Source organism: Pleurodeles waltl, chromosome 3_2, assembly GCF_031143425.1.
Source record: "Pleurodeles waltl isolate 20211129_DDA chromosome 3_2, aPleWal1.hap1.20221129, whole genome shotgun sequence".
NCBI lineage: Eukaryota > Metazoa > Chordata > Amphibia > Caudata > Salamandridae > Pleurodeles > Pleurodeles waltl.
In genome coordinates, this window is record NC_090441.1 from 64,190,805 (window position 1) to 64,217,823 (window position 27,019).

Consider the following 27,019-nt stretch of genomic DNA (forward strand, 5'->3'; position numbering starts at 1 on the left):
CGCTGCTAGCAGCGCTGCCCTGGGGATTTGGACTCCCCTTACCGCCAGCCTGTCCATGGTGGTAGACACCGCCATGGAAAGGCTGGTGGTAAGGGAACTCGGGGTGCCCCTGGGGGCCCCTGCACTGCCCATGGACTTGGCAGTGCAGGGGCCCCCAGGCATAGCCCCATCGCGCATTTCACAGCCCGAATTTCAGGCAGTGAAATGTGCAACGGTGCTACTGCACCCGCTGCACATCAGCATTACCGCCGGCTCTATTACGAGCCGGCAGCAATGTTGATGTGACTTTTGATGCTCTTGGTCATTGATTCACCAAGGTGCTTGAGATAGTGAAGTGATTTTACACACTTTGGCCCATATTTATACTTTTTTAGCGCCGCATTTGAGCCGCATTTTAACGCAAAAGCGGCGCAAAATTACAAAATACAATTGTGGCCCATATTTATACTTTTTTAGTGCCGCATTTGCACTGCTTTTTGACGCAAAAACTGCGCAAACTTACAAAATACAATTGTATTTTGCAAGTTTGTGCCACTTTTACATCAAAAAATGACCCACGTTTGAGGTATGGCAATCAAGACTACTAGCAACTTACAATATTGAACTGAGTTTATATAAACTTGAAGGACATAAGAAGAGACACAGGGGGGAACGAATCTGGGCATCATTGACCAAATGGCTGGAAAACCAATGCATATAGTAGAGGTCGTCTGATAATCGAGGGACTCTTGTTTTTTCTTTTTTTTTTTCTTTCCTTTGCTCTTTTATGTTCTCTCTTCGTAAATGTATTGTTTCTTTTTTGGGTATGTCAGAAATAAAAACAATAATAAAAAAAATAAAAATGACGCAAATGCGGCGCAAAAAAAGTATAAATATGGGCCTGTATTTTGTACATTTGCACCGATTTTGCATAAAAAAATGACGCAAGTGCGACGCTAAAAAAGTATAAATATGGGCCTTAGCATCATAGTAAATGACATATTTTGACTTTGGTTTCAAGGCAGGTAGTGTCATCTAATAAGCATCACGCTACGTTTTTTTTCCACCACAAGCACATCTCTCGTACACTGCAAAAGCGACACATAGAGTAACTTGATAAGGATTTCTTTGAGAGAAGAGACCACACACTTCTCCTGCATGCAATCTTGATAGATATATTCTTGTGCCTCTAGTAAAACCAAGTGATCAAATAAATAGAAATAAACAAAATGTGAAAATGCCTCCTATGAAGAAGAACACATCACAGTTTTGTGTGCATGTTCTGTAGGATAGTAAATTTCCTTTTAGAAATGAGTACAAATAAAGGCCACAGAGTAGGCAACTGAGTAGGCCTAACCTACCACAAAGCACACAAAGCACACATTTCATTTCACTGTATTCACATAGATAAAATTAGGATTCCTAAAATAATACCCAAAATTCCGGCAAAAAACAGTAATAAATGACATCCTATTTGAAGACTTGAACTTCCACCTGGAAGACCACGCCCACCCCAACTCAAAAGCACTCATCAAAGACTTTGAATGCATGGGCCTCAACCAATGAGTAAAGGGACCTACCCATGTCACCAGACACACCTGGACACTATTTCCCCACCATTGAAAACATCAGAGTCAACAAACCCAAACCAGTTTCTTGGACAGACCAAGCCCTTGTCAAGTTCAGTATCCCCATTCCAGTCCAACACAAACACACCACTGCCAGACCAGCCTGCCAAAACTGGAACAGCCCCACTGACAAGGACTGGAACACTGCTCTCAACACCCACCAACTTGAACACAGCAACAGCCTCCCCAAAGCATTCAAGAACTCACACACTAGGATCACCTTCTGCACTGACTCTTTGGCTCCTCTCAAACACAGCAATGCAAGATCTAGAGCTGAGGCCAGTGGTACACTGAGGAACTCTGACTGGTGAAACATCGCTGAAAACTACTGCATCACAAATGGAGAATGAGCCAGGAAAATGCAGACAGCAGCCCATTGAAATCAACCCTGAGACTCTGTCACCCAACGAATTGGACCACCAAAAGTGCTGCTTTGTCTGGCCTACCATATCAATGCCAGCACCAACAGAAGTAAATAAATATTTGTCATTGAGTGGGATTTCACCTCACCTGCGGCTGCCTGTGACTTGATCACCCCCTCACAAGACCTCTGCAACAACCTCTCTCAGTTCTTCAGCCACAAAATCACTGCTATTAACATCAAATTCAACCTGCAACCGGACCCAACAGACCTTGCTAAATGCCTCCTGATCTTATCTAAAAAAAACAAGAACCAATGCTAATAACGTGGCCTGCCATCACCTGAGAAGAAACTGCCACCACCATGAAGTCCATTCATGCAGTGACCCCATCAGACCCTACCCCATAATGCTTACTCCAGAGAACTGAAAACCATCAGCACCATGCTCATACCTATTCTGAATGTGTCAGCCTCTTCCAGAACCTTCAAAGAGACATGAAAACATTCAACTGTACTCCCCTTGCTGAAGGAGCCCTCTGAGGACTCTTCAGTGTTCACAACTTAAAGCCCAATCTCCTGCTAACACTCCCAGCCAGAGTCTTAGAGAAAATTATCAACTGAACTATCACTAAATACCTCAATGACTACCAGCTCCTCAGCACCATTCAGCCTGGTTTCAGACTGTAGCACAGCATGGAAACTGCTGCATCACTGCCACAGATGACACCCACATGGCTGTGGATGGAAGAGATGCTCTGTTCTTCATTATCCTGGACCTCTCCACAGTGTTTGACATGATCTCAACCAACACCTACACCACATTGAAATCCAAGTTTATGCATTCCGATAGATCTGCTCCATCCTGACTCGAAGGACCCAGTTAGTCAGCCTAGCACCATACACCTCAGATGCCTGCAACCTCATCTGTGGAGTTATGCAAGGATCCTCTCTGAGCCTGACCTTCTTTAACGGGTACATGATTCTTCTAGTCAGCATCACCACTCTCATGACATCAATGTCCTCCTCTGCACCGATGACATGCAACTCATTCCCTCCCTCACAGACAATATCCAGATCAAGTTGAATGCCTGCATGACCAGCTGTCTGAAGGTGAACACTGACAAAACCAAAATTATGATCTACAGGAAGAGCACTTCATAGTGGGAATTCACCTGGTAGCTAACAGAACTGGGACTGTCACCCACTCTCACCACCCACACCAATAACCTGTGAATCATCATCAACAGCAAACGCAACATGATGACATAAGTCAACATCGTCATCTTGGTTCCATAACCCGTAAGGTGCTGAGGAAGAATTTCAAATGGCTCCTAATAAGCACTCTGAAAAGTTTCTTGTCACAGTTAAGCTCAACTACAGGAGCATCCTCTATTCTGGGATCAACAGAAAACTCACCAGAAGGCTGTAGATCAATCAAAACTTGGCAACCAGAATCACTCTCATCCTCTCATGCTGCAGTCACAACACACCACAGCTGAAGGAGCTCCACGGGCACTCCATACACAACCAAGCATAACTTAAACTCCTCACCCATACTTTCAAGGCACTGCACAACACTGACCCAGCATACCTTAACTATCATGTCTACTTTTACAAATCGTCCAGACACCTCTGCTCATTCGAACTCTTATGAGCACACATCTCATGCATATGAAAACCAGATCCAGCAGTTGAGGCTTCTTCTCTATCTCACCTAAAGCATGAAAGGCCCTGCTGCTACACATAAGAGCTGCTTTCCCACTTATGGAGTTTTGCAAGAACCTGATTATCTGGCTTTTTGAGTGGCCCCACTAGGCTGTAGGTGTGACTAAAGTCACATGTGCTCAGTGCCAGGATACCCTGCTGGGTGATAGTGCACTCTACAAATCTGCATAACATAACATAAAGTATACACATGCTTGGAGGGCTGGTTTCCAATTCTAGCTTTTGATATACCTAATTTTAATTCAAGCTTAACAATTGTACTACACTGTCAACTAACCTTCAAGTAGACTAATAGAATGATTTAGGTAGCTCCATGCATACTCTTTGTTTTTAATATGAGAAAGTAGAAGGATATAATTTTCAATGTATCTTTTCCTTCATAATTTAGAATTCTCAAAGCATGCAGTCTTGCTTGAATCAGAGTTGGGGGTTTCTCAGCACACGCTGCCTAAGGGGTTTCTGAAGCAGTGTCAGTGGTACCAAATGGCATGCTAGGGGTAGCAGCAGCTATCCTTGGTACCTCCACGCCTCTGTTGTTGCTTCCCATTTCACTGCACAGGACAAGAAACAGTAAAGTGCCTCCATCTTCGGGTTTCTTATTCAAACATGGAAAGACTTTCTTCTGCCACGCTGCTCCACCTCACCCCAGCAGTTAACGCTCTTCATGCATTATCTGGCCCTTAAAGTGCCGGATGCCAATTGGTACATAAAAGTAATGGCAAAGGTAAGTGGAGGAGGAGGAGTAAGAGAGACATTTCAAGTAAAATGGTCGGAACCCTAGGTATTCAAATCCTTCCACCACTAGATTGGATGCACTATATTCTGCTTAAAATACCATTGGCTAAATCACCAATCACTCAGAGTGGCTAAATTGCTGAGTTCCCTAAAGAAGCGCAGGTCATTCACGGTGCGTCCGCTGATGGACAGACAAGGCTGCGTAACCGTGTTCCATTTGCCAGCACCAGCAATATGTATCTCCCCAATATCTGGCCCACATCTGGGTCAGGGTGATCGCCATAGATATGGAGCAATAAACCTGAGGGATCAGATTGTCCATAGAGATAGATTCGCTGTGTTGGAGGCCACGCCTGGCTCAGTCATAGCTGGCATAGGTTTGTGTGAGTAAGAGATGAGGGAACAGGAGAAAGAGGAGCAAGAAATGGAGTGTAAATGAAGGAGAAAAAGGGGAAGAGGAGATTGGAATAATATGAGAGCAAACACCTTTGATAGCTATGACTGCATTTATAAAGACAAGTGCACCGAAGCCTCTATAATGAAGCAAGCTGGAAAATGTTTGCAGAACAGGGTCTCTGGTAGATGATTGTTTGCTGATAGGACACTCAGAAGCTATGAGCCAAGCCTGAGCTGTGTATTACAGAGAAAATAAAATGTATACAGAACAGACAAGCAGAAGTGACTAGTGAGATGTGAGCCAATGTATTGAGCCTGTTCACAGATACCAAAGAGTGATCTAGTGTAATGATCTGTATAAATGAGATAGATTATTGTTATTTTAAAATTAGTGGTCTTGTGTTCAAAAGGACCAATGGTGCATCCAGTTCAGGTTCAATTGTTTACCCTAACTCAATGGACAGCCCTTCTGCCCCAGGCTCTGTTCCTTAACCATTACTCTGGACCCCTCACATGTTTTCTAAAAAACAGTGGTTCCTATGGTAATGTTTACTATTATCACAAAATATAAATAGCCAAGCAATGTTTTAATAGTAAAAAAATAAAAAATAAAAACATATAATTTTTCCACATTGGTAACAGCGATGTGGGAAAACGTGCTTGGTGCTCAGACAAGGATATTACTTATGTGTAGTTCACTTTACCTTTCCACAGGTATATATTTCTTGACCGTCATAGTAAAATCTGAGAATGGCAAACATTACACCACTCTCTTCCCCAATCCCACACAGTGGAAAACTCTGCTAGCTTTCTCTAGCCATCACCCAAGGCACCCACTCAGTTCGCTTCCATACAGCCAGTTTCTCCTGATTAGATAAAACTGCAAATTTGAGAAAGAATGTTTCAAAGAGACAAAGATATTATCCCTAAAACTGATTGCAAGAGCCTGCCCAAAACTAATCAACTCAAGAACCTGCACTCTCTGGTGCACTGCGTGGTGCTGTTTGTGCTGATTTTTCAGACCAAAAGGAGCTACCGGCTCACAATTACAAAACCAGCAGCACAATGTGCCATTTCCACCTGTTCATGGAATTCCGCAGAATCTCGCTGAGTTTTTTTTAATTCTGTTGAATTCTGGGGAGTTAAACTCCACGAGTTCCACCCAGGCCTATTCAAAACTTTGGTCCTTAAAACGGGCATGTTATTGCCACAGGAATACTTTGTTAACATCTGGGCCTGAAAAAGGACAATAGAAAGCTTGTTTGTGTAACAGCTTTCTCACCTGTATTAAATATGGTTATGAGATGTATTAAAAACCACTGGCACATCCTTGCAGCAGATGACCTAACACTTTTTTAGATATCTTTATTGATTTAACATAACAGTTGCCTTATACACATAATAGCATAGGCATTGTCAATTGTGTTGAGGTGTTCCGGGTGCACAACATGACATGTCACATAAAAAGCAAAAAGAAAACGTACTGAAACACCACGTTGTACCCAGATGTCCTGTCCCCCTTGAAAAGAGTTGGCATGTAATCACAACAGAACAATCAAATAACACAACATAACTAACTCCTGCTGCTCACCCCCCACACCAGCCATAGTTGATGGATATGTATATGCGTGTTCTGTTTACCAGCACCAGCAGTATGTATCTCCCCGACATCTGGCCCACATAGTCATTATCAGTTCCCCAGTGTGGGCAACTTTCCACCAGGTCAAGCCAATACTCATGCCCCCAGGAGAAACCTTGTTTACGGTTAAGGGGCATGCCCCCCTGCCAAGCATCTACTCTTGGTGTAGCCAAGCAACCAACCACCACCATCACAGGTTGAGTAATCTGTTCAGTCATTCCAAATAATCTTCCCAGTGATCCATATGGTGGCACCTCCCATCACAAGCCCTGACATTAGAGCATATTGATAACTCATCTAATGTCCAGCAGACTGTGGCCCTCATTACAATTTTGGTGGATGGAAAAGCCAGTCCACCGAAGTTCAGACGGGTAGATTGCTGCCAGTGTGGCAGCCTCCCCGCTGGGGCTGTCGTGTAGGCTCTCATTATTCTAATGAGAGTACTGGATTTGAGTGACAGAATCACCTGCGGTGTGGGGGACTGAGTCTAACCCACTACAAGTCGGTCTAATCCGGGTTTTGCTCCAGCTTATTAGCAGTGCCTCATCGCTACCCAAGAGCCGGGATGATTGGGCAGTCAAATGCATGACACAATTGACTCCTCAGGGAAATCGTGGTCACTCAGATCTCATCTGTTTCTCTCAGTTACATTAGTCTCACATATACAAGGACAAGCAGAGGCAGTATATGTTTCAATAAGGTTTTTAATGAAGCAACTACATCTTAGACAATAAAGCATGTACTGCAATAACCAGGATGATTAAGCTTGACAGGATTAAAATTGTGACAAGGAGAGCAAAACATACAAATAACGCTACCATATTGTCACCAGAGTCAATAGACTAATTCCTACCTAGGCTATATTAGAGCACAGCATGTTAAGCTTTAGTTGTGCCCTCCAGGGCCCCCTGGGAAGACATTATCCTCCATACCTGAGCAAAGGCCTGAAGTCTGCATAAGCAGCTGTAGCGAAGTGTTCAGCAATCAGCATACAGTCGAGGTCATCTGGCTGGAATCTCCCTCTAATGTGTATGGGACAGTGAAGTGTTTTTTAAATAAAACAGCTGATGTTCTAAGAAAATATCCCTAAATAAGGATGTGTATGTTTCTATGAGTACCAGAGACATAATGTTTCCACATTTACCGGCAACCTATCTTACTGCAGCCTTGAGAGACGCACAGAGTGAAAGAAACGTGTTGTTTAAGAACACAGTGCTGGCCTAGGGAAAGAACAGCTAGATAGAGAGAAACAAAACAAGACCGCAAATGTGGATCTAGGTTAAAGTGCACAGCGGCAGGCCTAGTGTAGTAAAATAGCGTGCATGGAGCTATAACTAAAATGGCTGCACAACGCCCTCCCCTTGCCCGTTTAGAGGTGGTTCAAAGCCTAATTATATATAAAAGCTACTAAAATTCAACCTAAGATATACATAAAAAATGTCAATAATGACAAGTCAAAAAGATACTTGAGCATATTTAAAAGGACAATTTAAAAAATGTCAACCTGTGGCGTAAAAAAGGCCGAATTTCAAGAGTCATAGTCATTTTGGACGTTGTCAATCGAATCAGGGACAATTGAAGACATGAAAACTTCCATTTTGTCAGGTGGTAAAGTAAGAAACTCATCACTAAGAAGAACCAAGGAGCAATCATGTTCCATAGCCTGAGCGTCAACCAAGGCAGCAGCATTCCGTGATGTGCCAAATAATGAGTTCAGAGTCGCATCCTCCATGAAGGGCAACTCATAAGCAGCTTCCCGTAGCAAACGCACCCTCAACACGCATGTCTGGTAATGATCCCTCAGCAAGAACATCAACAGATCAGCGTCCAATGAAAGCAAGTACTGTGTAGAAATGCAAACCTTCAGTGCATGTTGGAATGAGCACCAGAGGCTTTGAAGCACGGGCTGCACACAATGCAAAATCGGTCTGAATGACAAGGACAAGGACCAGTCACTCTCCAATTGCTCCAGGAGTGTTGCTCTGAAGTACTGCATCATGCGTTCACGACACAGGTGCTCTGGTGGGAGCCCATTCAGTCCTCCTTGTTGCGGCAGGACAGCAATTGCGCAGAAAAAGTAGCAATAGCAAAATGCCACCTATTATAGCCAAAGTTATTGAGTGGATAGCTGATGGTATTAAACCAAATATAGAGGAGAAGATGTGAACGAAACCAGAACCAACAGCCTTAAAGAAATTTGAGATTCCAGTACTACTGGATGCATTAAATATTCGTCCCACAAGCCCACCAAAGTGTTTCGGAAATTTGGTACGTAAAAGGGACTGTAGCTCTGCTGATGACATTGCCACCTGAAGTGTGTAGGGCTCGTGCGCAGATGTGAGCGCCACATGTTTTTGGAACAATAAAGCCTCGAGTCTGCTCAACGTGTCAAAATTCACATTAGAAGTAGCAATATGTGGCCAAATGTCAGCTACCTCTCTTTGTCTAGTGGAAGAAAAGAGTACGTTCCAGCAGCATGTAACAATCTCAGAGACCGAAACAACATAAACTATTCTGGCTCGCATCCCACAACAGTCTTCACTATTGAGGAGAACATAGCTGCCATTTGAAAGCACCTGGAATGCAGGTCTAATCAAGGGGACTGGAACTCCCTTCAGATAACAAGCAAAGTTTGCTGCTGAAGTGTTACATGCCCCGTGCAAGGACAGCTGTTTACAAACCACGAAATGGCTGACAGAAGTCTCGCATTCACTACCGCTAAGAAAGACCTCTTTCATGCCACTGAGACATTTGTACAAGAAGGGCAGCTCCCACACCTCATGGATGTAACTATCTCCCAGCCTTTCATATCTGCCTACCGGAATGTGTTTTAAACAGGATGTGAATTGAATTGTTGAAATAGGCAGATTAATGACCCCCTGTTTAAACCATTCAGCAGATGATATTTCAGCCACAGTAAAAGGCAATTTTTCTAACTTTTCGATGTTTAACATGACATAAGTCGCTTCTTTCTTAGTCATTAGTTATTGTTGTTGCGTTAAGTTAAATGTAGAAAAGATGTCCTTTGTGCTAACGTGTTGCCAGGGAACGCAACCTGCCTTCAATGTTTGAAGTGTCCAACCCAACTGCATAATGGACCTTAGTTGACTTTGTCCATGGTGTAACGAGGACATATCACTTTGTATTATGTCTACTGCAGAAGAGACAATGTTATTTAGGGTGTATATCCGATCGGACAGGGTAGTAATTCCATTATCTACAACAGCTAATACCTTCTGTACCTTTTCCTGGTCTATTTGCCTTAACTGGGCAGCAGCTTCTTGTTGGGAAAGCTTCAAAATGTCATTATATACTGCATTTAAGAAGCACTTTCTGCATTGTTTTCTGGGGCCTAACAGGAAGTCCTGTAAGTCAGTGTTATTAGACAGACAGGAGACTGAGGTGTTCTCTAACAGCATCTAGTGAGGAACTCTTCAACCATTGCTGGCATAGTTTCCCTACACTGTATGTTGTTACTATACCCCCCTGTTCGGATGATACATAGCGAGGGTCCGGCCTACTAGTTCTAAAAACCCCCATGGAGTTTATAAAACGTTTATGACACCCATTGGTATCTATTTGCCACAATAACCACAAACAAGGATGTGACATTTAAGCATTAGATGTGCCATTCTGGACCCATTCATTGAGCGGATCTTTAGTTGCATTTATTTATTTTTGCCATTTATTAAATTTTGCAGGGGCAGGAATACTGGGCGCATTCAATTCCTTACTTTTTGCTAAGCCTATACAACTTTCTTGTTGTACAGTTTCATTTAAAAATATTATTTTGACAGGTATCAGGCATGCTCTAAATAAAGCTTAATTCCCCTTTATTTGCCAGTTTCTAGTTCCCGACACACTTTTTAAGTCAATTGACTTCAAGTAATATTCATAGCCTTCTATAGCCAACCAGGAAATAAAGGAATCCCAATAAATGAATTTTGTATCTGTCAATAATATATGTACATTTTCCATTGATGGCAATTTAAAATAATACGACTCAGCATTTTAACATCGTGCCCAGAAAAATATGCAAACTTTCCAGAATACGTTTTAGAACTCTCTTGTGGTGGGTATGGACAATGTTCCAATTGTGTGCAATTAAAAATAGTCTTTGGGGGACTTTCTCTATGAATTAAATGGCGCCCATAATAACTATAGTAAAACTTATCACCATAATTTTCTTTAGATTGATAAACATCTTCACTTTCAAATACAGTATAATAATGTAATTCAGTCATCACAGAATCAACTGTTTTCACATCCCAGTCATCAGAAACAACTCTATGTATTATCACATCGTCCATTGAAAGTTTAAACACATATGGTATTTGGATGACCTCTGTGGGACCATATATATCAAATGTTCCTTTATCCCAAACAATCACATCTGGAATTAGTATAGCAGAAATGTTCACAAAATACAAGTTTCTACGGACCTTGTGTGAAGACAAATGGGGTTTTAGGACCTCATCCACCAGTTTAACTGTTGATCTTTTAGGAAGAAAATGACCATGTATTATTAAAAAGAATATTAGGACAAAACCGATCCAAAGGAGGAAAGCTAGTATAGTCAAAGAAACCAACAGATTGTCCCATGGGAGAATAAAGTAATTTGTTTTAAGACAGTTTATCAGCTTACGTGTTTTTGACAGTTCAGATGTAGAAGAGGCAAATGAGTCCGAAAAGGTGTCATTGATGTCAGCAAAGTATCCAGAAGCAGTTTGTGCAAAAGTTAGAGCCATGTGGCACAGAATAAATTACGTCATCCGTCTGTGTTGAAGTTGTATCAAATCGGTCAGTTATTTCTATATTATTTGTTAAAGCAGATGTCAGTGGAACTAATGCAAGATCAATTTCCACACTGCCCAAGCTCAGAGAGGTGTTAGTGTTGCTGCTCACAACTTGTGGAGGGACTTCTTGACCAGTAGTGAGAGGGATTCAGGAACTACTGGCTGTTCCTCTTGGTCTGCTGTGCAGGATCAGCCACATGGTGTAACTTGACATTGTCGATAGATACAAAGCGGCTTTCTTTAGCACCAGCTGACGGTGGTAGAATGACAGTTCTGGTACCATGTATTCCCAAGACTGGGACCGGTGCATGATAAGAAGTACCAAACTCCTCTTTCACAGCAACCGTTTCACGTACTAGATCCCCAACTTTAGGAATCTAGCTGGTAGGTGTTATTGGCACATCCTTAATTCCTGTGGAGGCAGCATTGGCAGAAGCGTTGTCGTCACGGAACTGTTGTAATTCCTGCAAGACAGTGACACACTGTTTATGTCAAAAGGAGTTTCTGCTGCCTCCACGCCATGTGTGTACCTAGACCATTAAAAGGTTCCCGGTGAGTCAGCGGGAAGAAACTCAGTTTCAGCCCACTGGGCCAGTGGGAAAAGGCCTACAGCATTGTTGCAGGCTCGTAATAGAGCCGGCAACAATGCTGTAGTGCATAGGGTGCACCAGCACCCATCGCAAAGTTCACTGTGTGCCAGGCAGACAGTGAACTTTGCGACTGGACTGGCTAAATGCATGGGCAGTGCAGGGGCCCCCCTGGGGATCCCTGCACCCGGTCTCCGCCAGCCATTTCATGGCGGTGCTACTTGCAGCGCTGCCCTGGCAGATTAATACCACCAGCACTGACAGTCCGTCCTGTGGTGGAAAAGTGGCTGTGCTGGTGATCCGACCGCGGCGGTATGTGGTGGTCTGATCGCCACTGGTCGTAATGAGGGCCCATATTTTTCTGTCACACAAGAACACAGGGGCCTGCAACCACCTTCCAAGACATGGCTATTCTGTGTTTAGTGACCATCAAGCCCAAATTCTGAAAACCAGCCAGCTGCTTTGGCCTGTTAGTCACCACTCCAGTATTGATTAAACAGCTTGAGTGGTCCTGTGGGTGAATTAAGCCATCACTTCTGATATACACTGTCTTACTGCCAAAAGTTAATGATTTCCAGGCATGTCCGCACCATGTGTAGAAACCCGAATTTTGTAACTGACATCTAGAACAGGTTGCCCTGGTTCCCGCGTACAGTATCCTTACTCTGTCTGGCAAGAGGTTTGCATGGTGTACACAAATAAACTGGGTGAAGCGAAAGTGAGATCATCTCAATGGATCCCAGGCATCACTCCCATATAGGTTCCAGAATTTCTATAGGCAGCCGGGCCTTCCACCACCCTTTGAGAGCCTGGAAACCTGTGTTATTGGGACCTCTTAGTAGCACTCCATATATGCCTGAAACTACGTGCCTTGTTCCTGCCATGGCCAGTATAATTTCTAGTGGACCCGCTATGGGGGGGGTATGTCACTCTCAAAGCCCCACATCTAACCCATCACCCTCCGCAGGGCCAAGTTTAAAAGAAATTGTCCAGGATTCAGATCACCTGCTGCAACCAGATCCTCATAAGAGCGTAACTTCCCCTCCGACTTCCCCACTTCTCAATTCAAGCTGCTGTCCAACACCTGGTCTGATAATTCTCTGCTAGTCTCCTGAAAACTGGTGGGGCCCAGAATGGAAAACTTGGTGCATAGGACACCCCCTTTCTACCTCTGTGTATATACTTCCTCCAACACCAGACGACCACCTTCAGTAAGGCATTTGGGATGCCACTGTAGAAGGGAGTGTCCAAAAAACACTTCAGAAGTTGTTTGTCTCTAAAATTAAACCTGAGCTTCTCCTGCTTGGTACTCTGGGTATCCCTTGACCAATGCAGTGACTACTGGAGCTGCTCAGCAGCCTAATGGAGCTCATAATTGGGTACCTGCAGACCCGAAGTACCCATTGTGGCATGCAAAGTGGGTATCATCCACTCTGGCTCTCCATCTGACCCCTGCCCTCACCACATCCTCAACAAAGCAAGCTCCGTCAAGGCACCCCAACTACAGAAAATCATCAACACCTCCTTCGAGTCTACCACCTTCTCGGAGAGCTGGAAACACGCCAAGATCAACGCCCTCCTCAAAAAACCTGAGGCGGACCCAAAGGACCTCAAGAACTTCCGGCCTATCTCCCTGCTCCCCTTCCCGGCAAAAGTCACCGACAGGGCTGTCAACAGACAACTAACTTGCTTCCTCGAGGAGAACTGCACCCTTGACCCTTCCCAATTTCAGATTCTGCAGCAACCATAGTACTGAAACCGCCCTCATCGCCGCCACCGACGACATCAGAACCATACTGGACAATATCGAAACCACTGCCCTCATCCTCCTGGACCTCTCAGCTGCGTTCAACACCGTCTGCCACAACACCCTATGCTCATGCCTCAGCAATGCAGGAACCTGCGACAGAGCCCTGGACTGGGTCACCTACTATTTCACCAGCAGAATCGAGAGAGTCCGCCTCCCCCCATTCTGCTCAGAGGCCACCAAAATTATCTGCGGAGCACCCCAGGATTCGTCCCTCAGCCTGACCCTCTTTAATTTCTACATGGCCCGCTCGCTAACATCGCCCGATCCCACAACCTCAACTTCATCTCATATGCCAGTGGTTCCCAAACTTTTTTGATCCCCGGCTCCTTTGACCTATTGGCCGTGTTGGCCACGGCTCCCCGTTATGTTACTTTTTTGGGCGGGTGGGGGAATGTAATCCCAGCCTGTACCTGTACCTACACTATTTACCGTTTTTCTTCTTTATTCTCTCCTTCACGTTGCTGAAAACCATTTATTGGAAACAATTTTTGCTACAGGGATATTATTAATGGTACTTTGGCGCCCTCCGCTGGTCAGAATAATTAATGCAGGGTGTTTTTTTCCAATACCACGAGGAAAAGCTACCGATTCAAAGCACCTCCGAGTGGTTTCCAGACTGTGTGCGGCGCCCCTGGCTAGTTTTGACGGCGCACCAGGGAGCCGCGGCGCACAGTTTGGGAACCACTGTCATATGCCAACGACAACCAGCTGATCGTCTCCGTCACCAAGGACTCTGCCAAGACCTACCTCCATGAAGGAATGAAGGGCATCGCTGAATAGATGAAGAGCAGCTGCCTCAAACTTAATTCCGACAAGATGGAAGACCTCATCTTTGGCTCCACCCCCTCCGCATGGGATGACTCCTGGTGGCCTGCCACTCTCGGAGCCGCTCCAACTTCCTCCGACCATGCACACAACGTAGGATTCATCTTGAACTCCTCATTATCCATGACCCAGCAAGTCAACGCCATCTCCTCCTCCTGCTTCAACACCCTCTGCATGCTCCGAAAGATCTACAAATGAATACCCACCGAAACCAGAAGAACAGTCACCCAAGCCCTCGTAAGCAGCAAACTGGACTACGGCAATGCCCTCTACGCAGGAACCACAGCCAAACTCCAGAAGAGGCTGCAATGCATCCAAAACGCCTCTGCATGCCTCATCCTGGACATCCCCCGCCACTGCCAGTTCACAGACCTCCTGAGAAACCTGCACTGGCTCCCAGTCAACAAGGACTTCAAACTCCTCACCCACGCTCACAAAGCACTGCTAAACACCGGGCCAGAATACCTCAACAGACGGCTCTCCTTCTACACCCTGACCCGGTATCTCCGCTCCACCGACCTCGCCCTTGCAACCGTCCCACGCGTCCGCACATCTACAACTGGCAGTAGATCATTCTCGCACCTCGCCGCCAAAACGTGGAACACTCTTTCCACCCACCTGTGCCAAACCAAAGACCTCCTTACCTTCAGGAAACTTCTCAAGACCTGGCTGTTCGAGCAGTAGCAGCACCTCCCCCCCCCTCAGCGCATTGAGACCCTCACAGGTGAGTAGTGCGCTTTTCAAATTCCTGATTGATTGATTGACCGCCACCTTATGTGTTTTGTTCCCCTATATAAGAGAAGCAAGCAGCTGCTGCAGGTCTGCAAATAAGGGTTTCTTTAAGATTATTGCAGGGCCAAAAAAAAGAATAAGCATTTTTGTTATTGATAATCTTCCAATGACTGGCAGAGGCAGCTGCATCCAAAAAGGCAGTGCCTGGCATATTGACATCAGTGCTTTACCTAGGTTACCCTCTACTAAGTTGTGTTCTGCATGATATATCTGAAACCCTAGGTATTTAATGGTATCATTTTTCCATAGTAAGGAGTTATTCTGGTCCGAATGTGTAGTAGTTTGGACGTCTGTAAGGGAGGGAAAACCATGAATTTCCCTACTTGATGTGAAGCCCTGAAATTTACCCAGACTCATTGAGAACTGACATAACCTCTTGCTGGTCGGTCGGGTTTGCTTTTAGGTATATCATGGTATCATTTGCTTACATTGACACCACGTGAGGGTATCCCAAGGCACATATGCCCCACTGATGGGCAAAAGTGCATAGCAAACAAGCCAAGGCTCTATAGCCAGGATAAACAGTAAGACGGAGAGGGGACAACTCTGTCTGGTACCTCTTTCTATGTCAAATCTGCCACGTATTATCTTGCCTGTGTGCACACTGGCCAAGGGACACTCGTAGAGGACCCCTATCCATCTGTGGATCTCCAAACTCATCCCCAGTTTGGTTAGTACAGTCTGTAGGTAGACCCACCATAGGGTGTTAAACACCTTCTCAATGTCTAAAGAGGCCACCAAACAGTGGGTACCCATCCTGCGAGACCAGGCCATGATCCAGAATAAACAGCCTAGGTTCAAAAATGTGTTCCTACCTGAGATAAACCCTTTCTAGTCAGGGTGAATTATGTTCTGTACAAGGGGTAGTCAAGCTGTTGGCCAGCACCTTTCCCAAAATCTTGTAATCAAGACTGAGCAGAAGGAGGGAGTGGTATGACACCACCTCTAATTGGTCCCTCTGACTATATGAACACTGCTATTTAAGCCTCTCTCATGGAATTGGAAAGTCTACCTCATTCTTTTACCTGTTTGTAGACCAGTAGGAGCCGGGGAGCAAGTTAGGTTTGATAAGTGGCATAGAACTCTATGGGCAGCCTGTCTGTGTCCTGAGTCTTGCCCATGGCCATTTGTTTGATAGCTAGCTTGACCTCTTTGAGGGTCAGAGGGAGTTCTAGTTTTTGTCTTTGCAATGGATCAAGGAGTGGGGTCATAATGGTCACCAGGTGTGCTGAGATTGACCCTAGTCCAAACCCTTGAGGACCCTATAAAACATTTTGTAATAGTTTTCAATTCCCCATTAATGCCAAACTGCAAGTTTACCTTAGGGTCCCCCATGGATCGAAGCACAACAATGGGGGTGTTTAAGGTGTCAGAGCACAGTAACCAAGCTAACAATCCACTAGCCTTATCACCCAACTCATGATGATGCTTTTTTAAAATTATTTTTATTGACTTTTACGAAGAAAGAATGCAAGAACAACACTGCACATCACAGTCCAAATATGGACAGGATAAATATCCTATCAATAAGATCACATAAACATGCAGAACCTCCCCCTAATCTCCCTCCCAGTTATGTTGATGCTTAACATATACTTTGTAGTCTAAGGCAGAAAGGCGTGGTAACATCTCCCTGTATTCAGTCCTAATGTTCTCCACTGTGGGGTACAATGCCGGGTTTGATGTCCAGTCCTTTCCCACTGTTTTAATAAAATCCTCTAGGCTCAACACCTCTGCCCTCAACCCTTGCTTCATACTATACTGCCTGACCATGCACAACCCCATATTACCTCCTTAAAAGTGTCCCACTCCACCCCAGCATCTGTGGCATTGTCTGCAAAATAACTGTCTACATGCTAACCCATGTGTGCCTTGAATGGTGCACCCGCTAATGCCAGTGGTTGTAAGAGCCATGTGGGTATTGCTGGACAGGGATGCCCCCACAAGAAAGTCATCAGCAAAGAATAGTGATGAGAAAGCGTTCTGCCCATGCACTCCACCTATGTGCATTTACTCATAAAATCTCGGCTGCCATATATGAGGTCAATCCTTGCGTGCAAAGCGGGCAGTGCAGAGTAACATGAGTACTCTTGTAGGTGTGGCTGTAAGGTGTGACAGATGTCCACTGCTTGTACATTACGTGCCCACTGTTGCAGCTGCCAAGTAGTATTGTGTGATTGTGCTTCCAGTACAGGAGGGTTGACCTGTCACTGACAAGGTCTGGGCCACAATTAAAATGATCTTAGGAGTGCTGGAGTTGGGGAGGTGAGGAAAAGGGGCTGTTCCACATTTGGGGTGTATAATGCTGCCAATGTGAGAGGCTCACCACCTAGAATGCCCTCAGCTATAACATAATGGCCTTCTGGGTATATCAAGGTATGCTTCATCACAAATGGGAGCCCAGCTGCCACCCTCATCAAGACTCCCCTGGCATATGCTGAGTAGGTAGTACCATACAACATGCCCCATCAGCGCTTGTGCATTTTAGTGGGATCTCCGGCTGTGAAATGGGCCTCCTGGGAAAAAGCTAATTGAATCCTGCAGCGTTTTAAGTATGAATGGATCCTATGTCATTTGTCATATGTGCCCATCCCCCTCACAATCCATGTTATAATGCAACATTTACGTGACTCCATATGAATTATGTGGATAGGAAAATCCTCATATCTAAAGGTGTAGTGAGAGACTGGCAGGCAGACAGAGCAGAAACAAACCAAACATGAAAACATTATAAGCAAACCACAACAATTCCACTTTCATGGCTGCATTATCAATTGGTTACAGCGAACCAATGCCTTCAATGATTCAGCAAACAATCCATTCTCCTTCTGGCACCAAGGATGTTCCAAGTAAACCATTGTCCCTGAGTATTACCCGGGTCTCTACCATCATCACTGCATCATTTTCCCCTTCACAAAATAGCTAGAGTGCTCATGATCCCCCCACCCAGCACCCCACCCTGACAGACCCACACCAATCAACATAATCACAGTGAAAAGGATATTCAGCTGTTAGGAGAACAGCAGCAGGACGGCTGTCATAGGTGTAAGCTGGATGCCACCTCGTAGTTCCTCTGGGATCTCAGGGTACGCCTAATGGGTCTACCAACCACACCCTGTCTCAGCCATCCGGGCCATTCAACACTGATTGTTCCACTGCAATTAGCACCTCTGCTCTGCCCATCACGGCCTCTGACCTTGTCGGTTTGCTTTGAATATTTCTAGTAGAACACCATTGGTTCCATTGTGTCCTCCACTCTCCCCCCTGGTCCTGTGTAGTAGTGCACTGGGACTCACCTTTCATTTCCAGCTAGTTCCAGGCATTCTTCAGAGTCATCAAGAAAAGAGTCTTGTATCCTAAGATGACTTTCAACTTCACAGGATACAACAGGACATACTTAATCCCTAAAATGAGAAGACACCATTTCACATCCTGGAACGACTCCTGCTGTCGGCAAACATTCATCGTGGTCCAGGAAAATCATGACAGTGCTGTTGTACACAGTCCATGGGCACCTAGCTCTAGCTATCTGTAAGATATTCTCTCTCTCTCTGAAGTTGAACAGTCTCGCTACCACTGGTCGAGGGGTTGCTCCTGGGTAAGGTTGATGGAAAGTAGAGGTCTTGCCCCCCCCAGCACATGCTCTGTCATCCAGGCCTCCAAGTATAAAACCATGCTCAGACTCTCCACTGCTTTGGGCAGTCCCACCACCCTATTGTTATTACTCCTGGAACACCCTTCCACATCATCTGCCCTGGCACACAGCATGCCACTTTTTTTTGGAGTGACTTGATCTGTAGGTGGTGCAACGCCACGTCAATTATAAAAGTATGCAAGTTTGGCTCCAGAGAGGTTTTGAGAGTACTGACAGTGGGCAGAAGTTCTGCAAATTTCTCTGTGTGGTCCTATAGAAGATGCACCACTGCTGACTGTTGGGGTGGATGCCTGTGGTCCAGTGTTGGGTGTAACATCATCTGTGACCCCTCACAAACTTTGCCCGCCTTCACATTAGCCATGTCAGTGTCTTGGTGTGCAGTGATCACCTTAGGCAGTTCTGCCTGGGAAAAGCAGGCGCTGTAATAGATAACTCTGTATAGGCCCTGCAGCCTTCAATGTGTTCAAGCCAAACAGAGTGACGTGGAATGCGGGCACTCCAAGCTAGCAAGGCTAGGAGGAGAGACAAGTATTCACATAGGTGTGGCATTTGAAGGGTTGTAATGGTGCAAGAAAAAAGTCTGCTAGCCCCTTGAGGTCCCTCTAGACGATAGCAGACACCAGGTCAAATACATAGGGGGTCTGGGTCACCCCCATCCCGTACTCTGCAGATATCAGGGACTGTGTAGTCTGCTCACAGTGTTCAAATCTAGGGAGTGCCTCACCTCCAGGCTCCCTTGTCTGTGACCCCAAACATAGGGGGTCATTACGACCCTGGCAGTCCAAGACCGCCAGGGCCGGGGACCACAGAAGCACCGGCAACAGGCTGGCGGTGTTTCCCAGCCCATTCTGACCGCGGCGGTAAAGCCGCGGTCAGAAAAGGGAATCCGGCGGTTTCCCGCCGGATTTCCCCTGCATGGGCTGAATCTCCATGGCGGCACTGCAAGCAGCGCCGCCATGGAGATTCCGACCTCCTTCCCGCCGCCATCCTGTTTCTGGCGGTTTTTACAGCCAGGAACAGGATGGCGGGAACGGGTGTCGTGGGGCCCCTGGGGGCCCCTGCACTGCCCATGCCACTGGCATGGGCAGTGCAGGGGGCCCCTAACAGGGCCCCACCATGATTTTCACTGTCTGCTTAGCAGACAGTGAAAATCGCGACGGGTGCAACTGCACCCGTCGCACCCCTGCAACTCCGCCGGCTCCATTCGGAGCCGGCTTCATTGTTGCAGGGCCTTTCCCGCTGGGCCGGCGGGCGCTTTTTTGGCGGTCGCCCGCCGGCCCAGCGGGAAAGCCAGAATGGCCTCCACGGTCTTCTGACCGCGGAGCGGCTAAATGGCGGTGACCGCATGGCGGGCGGCTACCGCCGCCCGACGCGGTCAGAATGACCGCCATAGTGCCCACTGGACCATAGTTGCCTCATCAATCCTTAGAGGGAGCAGGGCATGGTCATGTAGTTTGTCTGCACACTCTGGCGGTCATTCTGGCGGTTGCAGGGGTGCGACGGGTGCAGTTGCACCCGTCGCGATTTTCACTGTCTGCTAAGCAGACAGTGAAAATCATGGTGGGGCCCTGTTAGGGGGCCCCTGCACTGCCCATGCCAGTGGCATGGGCAGTGCAGGGGCCCCCAGGGGCCCCACGACACCTGTCCCCGCCATCCTGTTCCTGGCGGTAAAAACCGCCAGAAACAGGATGGGGGGAAGGGGGTCGGAATCTCCATGGCGGCGCTGCTAGCAGCGCCGCCATGGAGATTCAGCCCATGCAGGGGAAATCCGGCGGGAAACCGCCGGATTCCCTTTTCTGACCGCGGCTTTACCCCCGCGGTCAGAATGGGCTGGGAAGCACCGCCAGCCTGTTGGCGGTGCTTCCGTGGTCCCTGGACCGCCAGGGTCGGAATGACCCCCTCTGTGTGATGAATCCTGGTGCTATCAAGTCCTGCTCCATAAGTGCAATCCAGCAGGCATGCGGCAGATTGCAGATCCATGTGGGTCCCAGTCTGATATATACCTGTGTAGTTTTGGGCTGAATCGCCCCCAGTGGGACCTCCTCTGGTCATCCGTTCCTTTTTTATGCTGCTGGGATGCACTCGCAGTAAAGGTGCCCCTGCCTCATGCCGCACTGCGCAGCTGGCTTAAGGGTCCCCCTTCTTGGTCGTAGATCAGAGTCAAGTCATCAAGGACTGCACCATAAAATTGTGCCTTACCTTTTGGCTCCTGTGCATCTCCTAAGGGTGCGGCAGCAGCTATCAGCACTGGATCTCTCTTTCTGTTCAGCCTCTGCGGTGTGAGGCATGCTTGCATGTCGCTTGTGCCACTGCTGTGTACCAGGTTACTCCAAGGCCCAGCAAAGACACCCCCAGGGCTACCAGGCTGATAGGACAGAGCAATGTCACAGGCCGTTGATTCACTGGAGAATTCAGCCCACGGCCCTCGTCTGTTATGGGGGTCAAGGGAAGCAGGATGGGGTGCATCCGTCCCCCAGCACAATCAGCACTCCTATTTCACTGTCCCCCCATCTAACTGTGTATTGTCATAAGGTCCTATTTGTTCCAGAGTTGGGCACCCCGTCCTAGCTTAGTTTTACGGCTGGTGCCTTTGTTTACTTTTATACACAATTTAATTCCTATTTTAGTGAGCCTGCTTTTAGCAATTAGCTTTTACATATTTTATCAGCTGCTTCTTCTAGAAAGGCAGAGTTCACTCTGCACGTTTAATCAGCCTTGTACTACCTATAATCTGTACTCCTTGTCCAAGCCTGTGACTCACATGACATGATATGTTAACCTGCAAGCCCAGGAGCCAGCTTCCTCTCCGAGACATAGCATTACATCAGAGCTGCTGCCCAAATGAGGCATAGGTCATTATATAAACTATACTTTAGGCACAAAAGGGGTAGAGGGCATTTTGATCATGACCATCCTAGGGTGCTTTCCTTCCAAATAACAGCTTTGCTGACACTGGCGCTGATATCTCAGCCTCCTTATTAGATTGCCATCTGCTTCACAGGAAGACCCCTGCTATTTGATTCAGGTATGGGATTGTGCCTCTTTCCTTAGGTTGGGCCAGGCAGAGGGCTACAATCAATATGCTCTCAGATTCAGGCATAGGGTTTTGGTAGGAACATCTACACTTTCTAGAAACATGCAATATGATGGAGTTGTTTATCTTCTTCACTCTTGCTGTCATGTTGGTTCACGGTGCTCTGTTTAATCTGCCTAATTTTCGCAACACATGCTTTTTTTACTCAAATGCGATTACTTCAATAAATACATTGACATTCATTTTGCATCTTACATTTTACCTTGGTGTGCATGTGTAACTGAGCAACAGGGGTATGATCTCTTTCCAAGACTTCCCTGAGGAGTCAGAGTGTCATGTTGAAGTTACTATAATCAAATTTTGGCCACACTTATTTGATTATCACCTATGGATTATATTGGCATTGCTGGCTTTTCTTCTTTGCATTGGCTCTACGTCCCTGAATGCTCTGCTGCTGAACTGGTGGATGAGGTTTTAAAACCTAACTTGTCTTCCCACAAAGTGTGGAGAGACTTGTCCCTTGTGAACATTTTCGGATACAATTCTTTATGATATATTTGGTCCTACTGAAATTATGCAATTTCCTTATGGTTTTAAGACTTTTATGAATGATTTTATCACATCTGGAGTTGTGTCAAATGACTGGGATGTTAAAAGAGTTGATTCTATTCTTTCTGAGGCTGAATATTATACTGTACTTGAAAGTGAAGATATGTACATGAATTTGACTAATTATGGTGAAATGTTCTCTTATTATTATAGACACCATTACCTGCACAGAGCTAGTACCCCACGTATAGTTTTTAATTACACACAATGGGAAAGTTGTCCTACTCCACCAGTGGGGAGTTCTAAAACATATGTCGGAAAATTCACATATTTGTCTGGGCATGATGTTCCTAACCTGACTCCTTTTATTCCAAATTGCCACTGGTTAAAGCTTGAAAAACCCTGGTTGCAGACACCAAATTTATATATTCAAATGTATTTGTTTCCCAGTTAGTCATACACGTTCATGACTATTGGGGAATGAAAGATTGGCAAGTATAAGGAATGGATGTCTTATTCAAAGCATGTTTGATTCTGTTACAAATTATTTTTCCAAATAAAACTATTTAGCAAACAACATGTCTTGGGTTAGCGTAACTTAACAAAATGAATGTGCCCAGAATTCCCTCGTAGCTAAATTTGATAACTGGCAGAATGTTTTGAATTTTTACAGAAGATCAGCTCAGTGGTAGAGTTAGGAATGGTACATTTAATTCAACACTTTCAGGTCACAACGGGTGGCTAAATAGTTGTTATGCACCTTTTATTAACTGGTCACAGGGTTTTAAAGCTAGCAGACTGGTCCCTTGTTACATCTCCACACAACACAGAGGTATAGTCACCACTTATAGAGTGGGCAAGTTATGTCAGCAATGGTTGCCACACTCCATATTAACGGCTGTTAAAGATTACCTCTGTCTCTCCTCCCTGAAGATACTGACTTGCAAAGCTTTTTGCTGAATACTAGATAACCACACTCCAAGAGATTTTTAGTATGAAATATTCAATGAAATATGGAAGCTTTCACAGATGGAAGCAGCTGATCATTTAAGGCAGATACAAAAGGGAAACATAGAGAAAGCATTAGCCGTTATCGATAAGGGTATGAACACACTGTCCACTAGGATTTACACATTGAATAACATTGTGTCCTCGACAATTTACATCATTAGGAATGATATATCAGTATTACAGCATGGGCAAAGCCAGCTTATGTCCATTTGCACTTCAGTTGGACATTGCAAGTTTTGAAGGGGAATCGTGTGCCTTGGAAGCATGTGAACTTGACAGAGTTGTTTGCTCCATTCACCCTTACTAAAAAACAACAGATAGTGACAAAGAAGGAAGCTAATTACATCATGCTTGATATAGACAAATTAGAAAAGTTGCCCTTTACTGTAGCAGAAACACAGTCATCAGTGTTGTTAATACATGGGGTAATATCACTGCTGATATTTAAATTCCAATTCACTTCATGTTTGAAACATTTTCCGCTCTGCCGATATGAACATTTGTGAGAGAGCTATATTAAACAGACTGCCTTTTAATTACAAGTGTATGAGTGAGGAAAATACATTTTTCATAGCCGAAGCAAGTGTGTGACTTCTGTAAGCCATTCAATGATTTGTGAACAGGTGGCATTACACGGTGTTTTGCAACGCATTAGCAGCTAACTTTGTCTGCTACTTGATCGGTATTCCTGTCACCTTGATTTACCCAGTATTTCATTTACTTTGGAATGTGAGTTACTTGATGCTGAGTGCTCATGTCTATTGTGGGATGAGAGCAGATGTCCATGTGTGATTTCTGTTTCTCCAAAACTGCTGTGTACCTGCTCACAGAGGAGATACAAATGTAGCAAATTTGTGGCCTAACAGTGCTACTTCCAATGTCAATTTTGACAAGCTGTATAGACTAAAGGGATTACTGTTTCACTGACATCTGCCCATGAAACCTATACCAATCAAGTAGCAAGGTCAGCAACTGACATACAGCTCCTCTTAAATAATAAGGTCCAAATTTAAGAGGGCCTACCACCTCCTTGCTCCACATTAGCTTCATTTGTTTGATGCGAATGTGGACGAACAAGGCTGAAATCGCAGTGTCAGATTTACTTTGTAACCCCTTGTGCCACATTATGCCTGCGCCACCCATAATGTATGCAAGAGGGCTTTCCCCCATTAGGGAGGCTGAGAAAATGGCACAAAAAAAACTAAAATATTTCTTTGCACCATTTAGTGTGGTATTTTTAACACCTGCACAGAGCAAAGGGCCTCAATGTGCTTTGCAGGATTAGCATCAACATTTTTGACGCTAACCCTGCAAAGCACCAAAGTAGCATCAAACATGTTAACGCTAGTTTCATAACTGCCGCCATTGTGCGCCATATCTTAAATGCAGCAAACGCATGGTGGTGTTAGGGGGCGCTAAGGGGCACAAAACCAGGCCATAACTTCATGAGTTACTTTGGTGAACTGATGAGCCGTATGTTTAGCGCATCTAATACCACAGGGATTGTACACTTTTTTTTAAAGCTGAAGGATCTGGTTTTGTAATACTGTTTTGGGGGTGATATCATCAGCTATACAGTCACTTTTTTGTGTGTTTTTAGAGGATTTCCACTGATATTGGCATTAATCTGTGGTATTTTGCTATTGCTGTTTTTGATTCACAGTGGTTGCCCCATCCCAAATAATAAGACTGAAGGAGCTCCCGCCAGCCCACTTGTGTCATGAACATATAAGGCCAGGGCAGAAAACTCTACTCGCTGAGTTTTTCAAATTCAGGCACTTCACACTACACGGAGTAGTGAGGTGTTCCTGAATTTCGTGCTATCTGTCATGAAGCAGAGTTTTTTTTCCCAGTTGCAAGCTTGAGATTTGTTTTTCGCAAGAGCCACAACACAATACTTTTGGGCCGCTAAGGAGCTCACACAAAACTTCACATCCGTGACGGTGGCCAAACCAGTGCTGCTTGTCAGATTTTCTACTCAAGATGCATCTAAATCTAGCCCATAAGAGGTTTTTGCTTGGGTTTTCTTCTCCAATGGACCCTTCAAGAGGTTCCATTAGTGCAAGAAGCCTTCACTTTTTTTCAAACAGGAAGGAAGTTACTCACAAAGTCCAACTTCCTATTTCTGTCCAGCAGGCTTTTCGCAGTGCTTTGTCCATCTCCTGGCAAATTTTCACTTGGATTTTGAGGTGGAAGGATCACTCTCTTAGTCTCCTGGATAAACCTTTGGATTTAAGGGCTTCGTTTTTGTGATATCACAAGTACGTTGAAAAACTATTGTAAAGGGTGTTTTATTTTTCATGGGCATGCACCCGTATTTCTTTGCACCTTAATTTAATTTCAAAATGTTATAGTGGTGGGTGGCCTGGAGTTTAAGTAGGGGCCTAGGTATTTATTTTGCATTTCATTGATTTTTCATCTTATTTAAAGGATAATTGTTGCCAGCTCAGCACCTTTTCTCCATGTTTGTTTCATTTGCAATATTCAGTTATTTTACTATGTGTCCTAGACTTCCAAAGGGCCATCTAGCCAATAAGCCCAATACTAGTAGACATCAGTGCATGAAATAAATGTTTTAGTTATATATGTTTTTAAAACTTCATTTGGGCCTGGGATGGCATGAGATTAAATTAAAAATGTTGGCTATTGTTTGAATTTCATTTTTTTGCAAAAAGTGTGTATGTTCTGGGGATAATATTTGATGGCATATGAGGATGTGTGTTGTGAAATTTTAGAGCTCGTTAATTTTCGTGTTTTGCATTGCTGAATTAATGTTAGAGTTTTCTTCAGTGATACCACCATGCTTTCTTTATCTGGCCAGTGTGTGTGTTAGACTTGGCATCATTGGTATGGTCTCCCCTAACTCTATGTCTCTACTTCCGAGGTTGCTTGTGTGTGCTGGACTCTATTTTTGCTGTTTTATTTGCTCAGGACACTTTACCACTGCTGACCAGTGCTAAAGTGTAAGTGTTCCCTGTATAAATTATATATCTGTACATTGTCTTATCCATGATTGGCATATTTGATTTACTAGTAAGTCCCTAGTAAAGTGCACTAGAAGTGCCCAGGGCCTGTAAATAAAATGATAGTAGTGGGCCTGCAGCACTGGTTGTGCCACCCACATTAGTAGCCCTGTAAACATGGCTCAGACCTGTCACTGCAGTGTCTGTGATTGCAGTTTTAAACTGCCAATTCGACTTGTCAAGTGTACCCACTTGCCAGGCCTAGACCTCCCCTTTTTATACATGTAAGGCACCCCTAAGGTAGGCCCTACGTAGCCCCCTGGACAGGGTGCAGTGTATGTTAAAGGTGGGACAAGTACTTATGTGTTTTACATGTCCTGATAGTGAAATACTGCCAAATTCAGTTTTCACTGTTGCAAGGCTTATCTCTCTCATAGGTAAACATGGGGGCTTCCTTTAAATGTGATTAAAGCTCAGATTCCCTTTGGGAGCAGATAGAAATGTGGAGTTTAGGGGCTCTGAACCCACAATTTA